Here is a 7,615-nt window from a genome sequence, read left to right on the forward strand (position 1 = left end):
TTGTGTTTTATTTTATTTTTATTTTGTTTTATTTATTGTTAAATTTTTCTTTTATATTTTATAATTTTTATTTTTATTTTATTTTATTTTTTTTATTTTACAATTTCTTTTAATGTATGCTCTCTCGTTCTAAGTACTCTACAACTTGTTTATTTGATCCGGAGATTGAAAGAACAGTTTGTAGACAAAGAAAAGAAGTGAGAGAGCAAAGAATGGCAGAGGAAAGGAGATCAATTCAAGATTACATGACACCCACTGCTAGAGGCACTCCTGGAAGCATCGCGACCCCTAATGTGGAGGCAAACAATTTTGAATTGAAACCAACACTCATAACCATTGTCCAGAACTCCATACAATTTGGAGGCATGCCTAATGAAGATCCCAATTTACATCTGGCAAAGTTCCTCTGATTGACAGATACAATAAAATACAATGGAGTCTCCAACGATGTTATTTGACTCCGTCTTTTCCCATTCTCAGTATCTGAAAAGGTGAATGCTTGGTTCGCCTCACTCTTAGCCAATTCCATCATAACTTGGGAGGATCTCACTCAATAATTCTTGGGAAAGTACTTTCCTGATCAAGGTCCTCTAAGCTTATGACGGGGATATGTTACTTCCAATTATATGAAGCAAAATCCTTATTCGAGGCATGTGAGCGGTTTGGAGAGGTTTTGAGGAGATGTCCTCATCATAATTTTCTGACATGGAGACAGGTACAAATCTTTTACAGTGGCCTATCAATCACCACCAGGGCTACAATTGATGCTGCAGTAAGAGGGTTCCTCATAAGAAAAGATCCAGATCATGCATACAAGCTAATAGATGAGATGATATCTTCTAGCTTTCAGTGGCACACCGGTGACTATTACGACATCAAGAGGAAGGAGACCGCCCCAGTCCACTAAATAGAGAGCAACAGTCCACTAATGAACCAAATGGCAGCCTTTGCAAAGCAAATAGAATCTTTAATGAAGGCTGAAGACCAACTTGTAAGAACTCCTGCAAGCCTAGAATTTAAGCGAGAGGAGGCAAACTTCAAGGGCAATCACAGTTCGGGGTGGAGGAGTAATCCTCCTAACTCTTGGGGAATGGCTTTAGAAGTCAAAATTCAAGTGTTTATCGCCTTCCTCATATGTAAAGTCAGGGAGCAAGACTAGAAAGAAAAGAAGCTCCTAGATCTCAATCCAACTTTCAAGAATAGATGATGCAATATGTGTATTACTCTGATAAAAGGATGATAGAGCTTTAATCTAAATTGGACCAACATATTGAGAGAACTGATAAGAGGTTCGGAGAGGTCAAATCTGAAATATAAGCAAACTCTTCTAAGATGAATGCACAATTGGAGCAAATTATGAATTTTTTAAGTCAAAGAGTGATGGGAACACTGCCATCTTAGCCTGAACCCTAATCCAAGGGAGCAATGCAATGCCATCACCCTTAGAAGTGGAAAGAAATTATAAGAATTGCAGAACAGAGGCACATGCACGCCCATGCTTTTTGAGAAGCACGCCCATGCTGATTTTACTTGCACACGCGTGCTTACTGATAAGCATGCCCTTACTGAAATTGAAGCACGACCGTGCTTATACAAGCACGCCTATGACAGTGATAAAAGCACGACCGTGCATCACTATGAGCAAGACTGTGCTTCAAGCGAGGAGCCTGAAAAAGAAAAGAAAGAAGAGCCTCTTTTCAACCAAGGCCCTATGAGTCTAAGATACCTTTCCCACAGCGGCTGCAAGGTCACCCTCCTTATGATGAAAAGTTCCACAAGTTCTTAGACTTATTGTGCAAAGTGCACATCAATATACCTTTCATTGATGCTATCTCCAAAATGCCCAAATATGCTAAATTTTTAAAGGAGATTTTGACCAATAAAAGAAAGCTGAAAGCACATGAAACTGTGAAGCTCACCCAGGAGTGCTCAGCTATAGTCCTTAAAAAGCTTCCACCTAAGCTTAAGAACCCAGGGAATTTTACTATTCCTTGCACAATTGAAAAAACTCATATTGATAAGGCTTTATGTGATTTAGGAGCAAGTATTAATCTTATGCCTTATTCTGTTTTCAGGAAGCTTGGAATGCATAAACCTAAGCCGACCTCCATGTCACTTCAGCTGGCAGATAGGTCGATCACATACCCCAAAGGCATAATGGAGAACGTACTTGTAAAAGTTGGAGAGTTTATATTTCTTGCTGACTTTGTGGTACTTGACATGGAGGAAGATGATGATGTCCCCATCATACTAGGGAGACCATTCTTGGCCACTGCTAAGGCCATCATAGACGTACAAGAAGGGAAGCTTACAGTGAGGCTAGATGATGAGGAAGTTGTATTTCAAGTTTTCAATTCTTTCAAGTACCCTTCTAGCCAAGAGTCCTGTCAATTTGTGAGCACTGTGGATGTTGCTTCTCCTCCTTCAATTCATATGAAGCATGGAACCATGAGAAGAAGGCCAAGGAGGAAGCAATATAAGAAGAAGAAAAGACAAAAGCTTAAAACATTCATTAATAAGCCTCCTGATTTAGAACTTAAATTTTCTTCTCTTTATTCTAATCTCTATCTTATGAATAAATTTTCTGATGTAATAGGTGTTGGGGAGGCAAAGCTGCTGGGGAGACAATTGCATATCAAGGGAGTCACCTCTGAGACTCATACATTCTTTCCACCATAATTTAATAGGAACGTCAGGCTCGTGACGTTAAACAAGCGCTCCCAGGAGGCAACCTGTATATTTTATTTTATTTAAATTTTATTTCTTGTTGTTTGTTTTAATTTTGCTATTTTTATTTTATTTTTAGAATAAAGAATAAGTATATTGAAAGATTGCAAGAATAGATTTGATTGTTCCCACACTTTTGAGCTCTAATTTGGAAGCACGCCTGTACTTGTCCCATACATGGCCGTGCATTCAGTGGCAGTTATGAGAGAAAGCTTTACATTATCAGCATGGGCGTGCTCAAGATTTCAGCATGGTCGTGCTCCCTCACCCGAAGCCGTCGCGCCAAGAATTATCAGGGAACGTCTTTCCTTTTTATTCAATTGCCCTCTTTGCATGCTTGTAAGTTAATTGCTTTCAAACATTGAGGACAATGTTTTGCTTTAAGTATGGGGGAGTAGTTCCTAATTATATGATTGTTATTGCATGTTATTGAGTAAAATGTCTATGCTATTTTTTATGATAATTTAAATCTTTTTCCCTCATGGAACCCAATTTTTCCAGATAGAAGAACATGTTGAGTGATTATTATTGGCATTATACTTTCATTTGGAAACTAATAATTAGGTAAGTTCCTTATTTTTATCCTCTACATTAAATTTTAACCCACAAATGTGAGTTTTGAGCCTTAAAGGGGATTTTTATCTTAATTTAATTAATTGTACCCATTTTCTCATTGTTTTGTCTGATTATCTCCTTAAGATTTGTGCTCTAGAACTTGACTTGAAACTGACTTAAGACTTCTCTTTTTAATTGCATGTTTTTAATATGATTGAGGCATAATAGGATTTTTATTCTTGGCCTTCAGCATGTTTGAGATACAAGTAGTTGCCCACTTTGAGCTTTATTGATTTTCTTGGTCTCTTGCATTAAATTTATAAAATATTTTGATGACCTTGAGTTTATGAATGGAGCAATTGAGTTGTTGAATTGTTTGATTAATTCTCCTCTATATCTCTCATGTGCAAAAAGAAGGAAAGAAAGTATGAAAAAGAAAATGAAAAAAAGAAAAAAAAGGGTTATATATGATTGAAAGGAGAGAGGAGTAAAGATACTGTTCATATACAAAAATATAAAAATTACTCCAAGAGCTTCATTTGTAAACTTAGGGGATGTTTATAATTTTTATAATTTATTACCCCTTTGTATATCTCCTTTCTTTCATTTATCTCACCTCAAATTATTATAACCCCTTGGCCACATTATAACCTGAAAAAGACCTCATGATTTTTACTTGCATTTAATTTATTTAGTGGAGAGTCGCTTCATAGTCAAGCCTATAGTAGTACACTCTTCTTTAGGAGAACTGAGTGATATCTTATTTTGTCCCTTAGTGAGAGAGGAAAGTAGAGTACCTCAGTTTGATGTTTGAGTAAAAAGTATGGAAATATAAGATTCTAATTTGGAATCCTTTTGATTGCTTATGCTCAGTAATATTACTCTTGTTGCTCTCTTTATCTCCCTATCTCGGGTTCCTTGTGTGGTATTATGTTTTAAGTTATTATGTTACTCTTAACCAGCACTTTGCTTGAGGACAAACAAACAGATAAGTATATGGGAGTTGATAAGTCTGTAATTAGGCCCTCTTTTACAGCCCATATATTCATATTTGTCCTTTATTTTATTTGAGTTTTACACTAATTTATATATTAATTGTGCAGTTTAGTATAAAGAGGCCGCAAGTGGATTTTGGGTGCATTCTAGGCTCAAATTGATGAAAGATTAGAGCTTCGCAGCAGTCAGCACGCCCAGACCCATTCAATAAGCACGGGGGTGCTTCGAGCCCATGCACGGTCATGCTTAAGGCCTTGCACGGCCGTACTCATTTGCGGGAAGCCCAATTATGAAGAGTTTTTAGGGTTTTCAAATCCTATAAAAGGGAAGATCTCAAGCATCATAAGGGGACCGTTTTTGACATCTTGGCGTTGGCTCTAGAATACATCTGATCTCGTCTTTCTTGCACGGGATCCTTGGCACATGCTTGGTGACACTTGGAGCTTCAAGCGATCGTACTTGAAGACCGGAAACACATCTCACACTCTAGTTTGCTATTTCTTTTGATTATGACTTTGTTTATGATTGTTTTAGTTCTTTTCTTTAGCATGAGTAACTAAGTCCATAGCTAGGGCTATGAGAACTATTGTTCATGAATTTATGAAATTTTGATATTTGAATCTAAATTTGATTTTCGCTTTGTGATTAGATTTTATCCTATTGCGCTTCTTTCTTAATCTTAATTAATTATATCGTCAGGCGACCGTACCTCGGTTAATTAATAGATCTATAGGGTAAAACGAGACAAAGGATTAGGTGGACCAAACCAATCTTTCTCTTCTAATCGTTATTAAATTAACAAGTTCATAGGTTCCTAAAACTTTCTTAAATTAATATCTTACATGACCATTGGGGATTTTAATTCAGAGAAAAGAATATTAATATTGCATGACCATTAGTTATTAATAGTATTCGTATGAATTATTGGTTTACAAGGAAATCAAAATTAAAGTTAAATAGAGAAATAACATAAAGGATTGAATGAGAAAACCCATATGCCCTAGGTTCCTCTCCGATAAGTTTAATCACGACGTGCATTGTATTCCTTGCTCTTAGTTTTATAATTGATTTTATAAATTCTTGTTTTTAATTAATCTCGTATCTTTGAAGCTTAAACAATTGAATTAGGAAATTCTTAGTAATTGGAAATCAATCCTTGTGGGATGATATTTCAGGAACTTAATTTAAGAACCCTTTATCACTTCTCGATGGGTACACTTGCCCTTTGAACAACCATCACGTCATATGGTATTTACAAGGCACCAAGGACTATATGCTTATTTATAGGAGATCTAGTCACTTGGAAGTGGTTGGCTACTCGGATTCAGACTATGCTGGATATGTAAACTCAAGGAAATCGACCTTTGGCTACATCTTCTTGTTGGCTGGAGGTGCGATTTCATGAAAGAGCGGAAAAGAGTCCATTATTGCTACGTCTATTATGGAAGCAGAATTTGTGGCATGCTTTAAGGCCACTATTCACACTTTGTGGCTGCGGAACTTTGTATTATAGCTTGGTGTTGTTGATAGTATAGAAAAGCCTCTAAGAATGTACTGTGATAATTCTGCAGCCATCTTCTTCTCTAAGAATGATAAGTATTCAAAGGGAGTAAAACATATGGACTTAAAATACTTATCAGTAAAAGAAGAAGTGTGGAAACAGAAAGTGTCTATTGAGCATATCGGTACTAATTTAATGATAGCGTATCCGCTAACTAAGGGATTGCCCCTTAAAACATTTTCTGGCCATAGTGGTAGAATAGGTATTATAGACAAATCCTTGTTAGCATGATTGTGTGATTCACATATATGTGTATAGATTGTTTTGCTCATTTATTGCAGACATTTTTGGGAATTCAATAAAAGTATTGTTTCTGCTTGTTTACTTGTTATTTGAATTGTGTTAATGTACATGTATGGTTTGAGTTTGATAACAGGTTGATTGTTAAAAACACATCAGAGTTATAGTCTGTAGTATGACTGATTAAAGCTATTTTGATTTGAGTTGATTCTGTGATACTTGGAAGGAATCATGTTATTAAATGACTTGTGACCGTCATCATCCGAGCAACTTAAATCATTAAAATATGATGACTTGATATTATCAATGATATGCACACTTATAGTTCATTGAATCTTCAAGTCGTCACATAGGCCCAGTGAAAAATTGTTAGATTATTTTAATAATCTTATTATTGTGGCCTGTGTAACTTATAGCATGACTCTAATTGATGATTTAATGTGATAATAATTAAATATAAAATATAAAGTCATAGAGGGTATAATTATAAATACAATTATAAGAAAAACTCTCTCTTCTCTCTTCAAATAAATAAAAAAGTGGTTACCAAATAGTGGTTACAACATTCTCTATTTTCTATCACTTTCACGGTCTCTAAGTGTACTCAAGGTAAACACAAAAAAAAACTTTCTTTCAACCATCCGACAGGAACTAAAAGAGGAAGGAAGAGTTAAAAAAGATACAAAGGGATCAACGATATAAAGAGAGAGGTAACATCAAGAAATATTCAGGTTAGTGATGTCTATTATGTTGTAAGAATAAAGTAATTCAAGATCTAATAGGAAATAGCCATTGCATAATAGAAATTACATAATATATTAAGAAAATTCTAACATCTTTTCTCACTATAATCCACCCATTGTGGACACACCATAGCCATGGCTACGGTCCCCGCCAGATTCAACGGCAAAGACACTTTGCCCAGAAGCTTCCCAGAATTGACGCTGCAGGTGGTGTCGCGGCGGCAGGTGTAGATGGAGATTTGGAGGCAGAGTTTGCCGGCGAAGATGGATTTTCTGGCGAGCCTGTCAAGATCGGAGTTGCTGAGGTGGAAGGTGGCAGCGATGGGCTGAACTTGAGAGTCAGGGAAGTGGGTATTGAGAGGGATGAAGGGGACGAGTGCAGATTGGAGAGGAAAGTTTTTGAGCTTCATCTTGCAGAAGCATTGAGAAGAAGGGTGAATGGGGGAGCGTGCAGGCTTAGAAGCAATGGGAATCTTGAGGGCGAGATTACCATCGGTTAGGCTCACGAAGGGGCAAGGATCCATGGCGTGTGACAGAGGGAGAAAAAGAGAGGGGGAGATGGAGAAGGAGAATGCTAACGGAGGGAATGCAATAGCGTGGAGGAATACGGAAGAAGCATGGTGGGAGAGGGAGAAAGCAGCGACCAGGCAAGATTGTACACGCGAGCAGCGATGGAGAGGGCTTGTGCAAGTTGGACTTGGAAATATTAAAAATCTTAAATTTTAAATACCCATTAAGAATATAATTTTAAATAAATACCACAGCACACACTTACAATTTATCCCACATTTTG

At 36.8% G+C, this 7,615-nt stretch overlaps 1 non-coding gene across 1 annotated transcript; it reads right to left on the minus strand.

Moving 5' to 3' along the window:
• Window positions 1-592: 592 nt before the first annotated feature.
• On the minus strand, window positions 593-699 carry LOC113853380. The gene has a single exon (XR_003502552.1). It is a non-coding gene; the product is annotated as a small nucleolar RNA R71 (small nucleolar RNA).
• Window positions 700-7,615: the final 6,916 nt, after the last annotated feature.

This window comes from Abrus precatorius, unplaced genomic scaffold (genome assembly GCF_003935025.1).
Source record: "Abrus precatorius isolate BTA unplaced genomic scaffold, Abrus_2018 Scaffold10, whole genome shotgun sequence".
NCBI lineage: Eukaryota > Viridiplantae > Streptophyta > Magnoliopsida > Fabales > Fabaceae > Abrus > Abrus precatorius.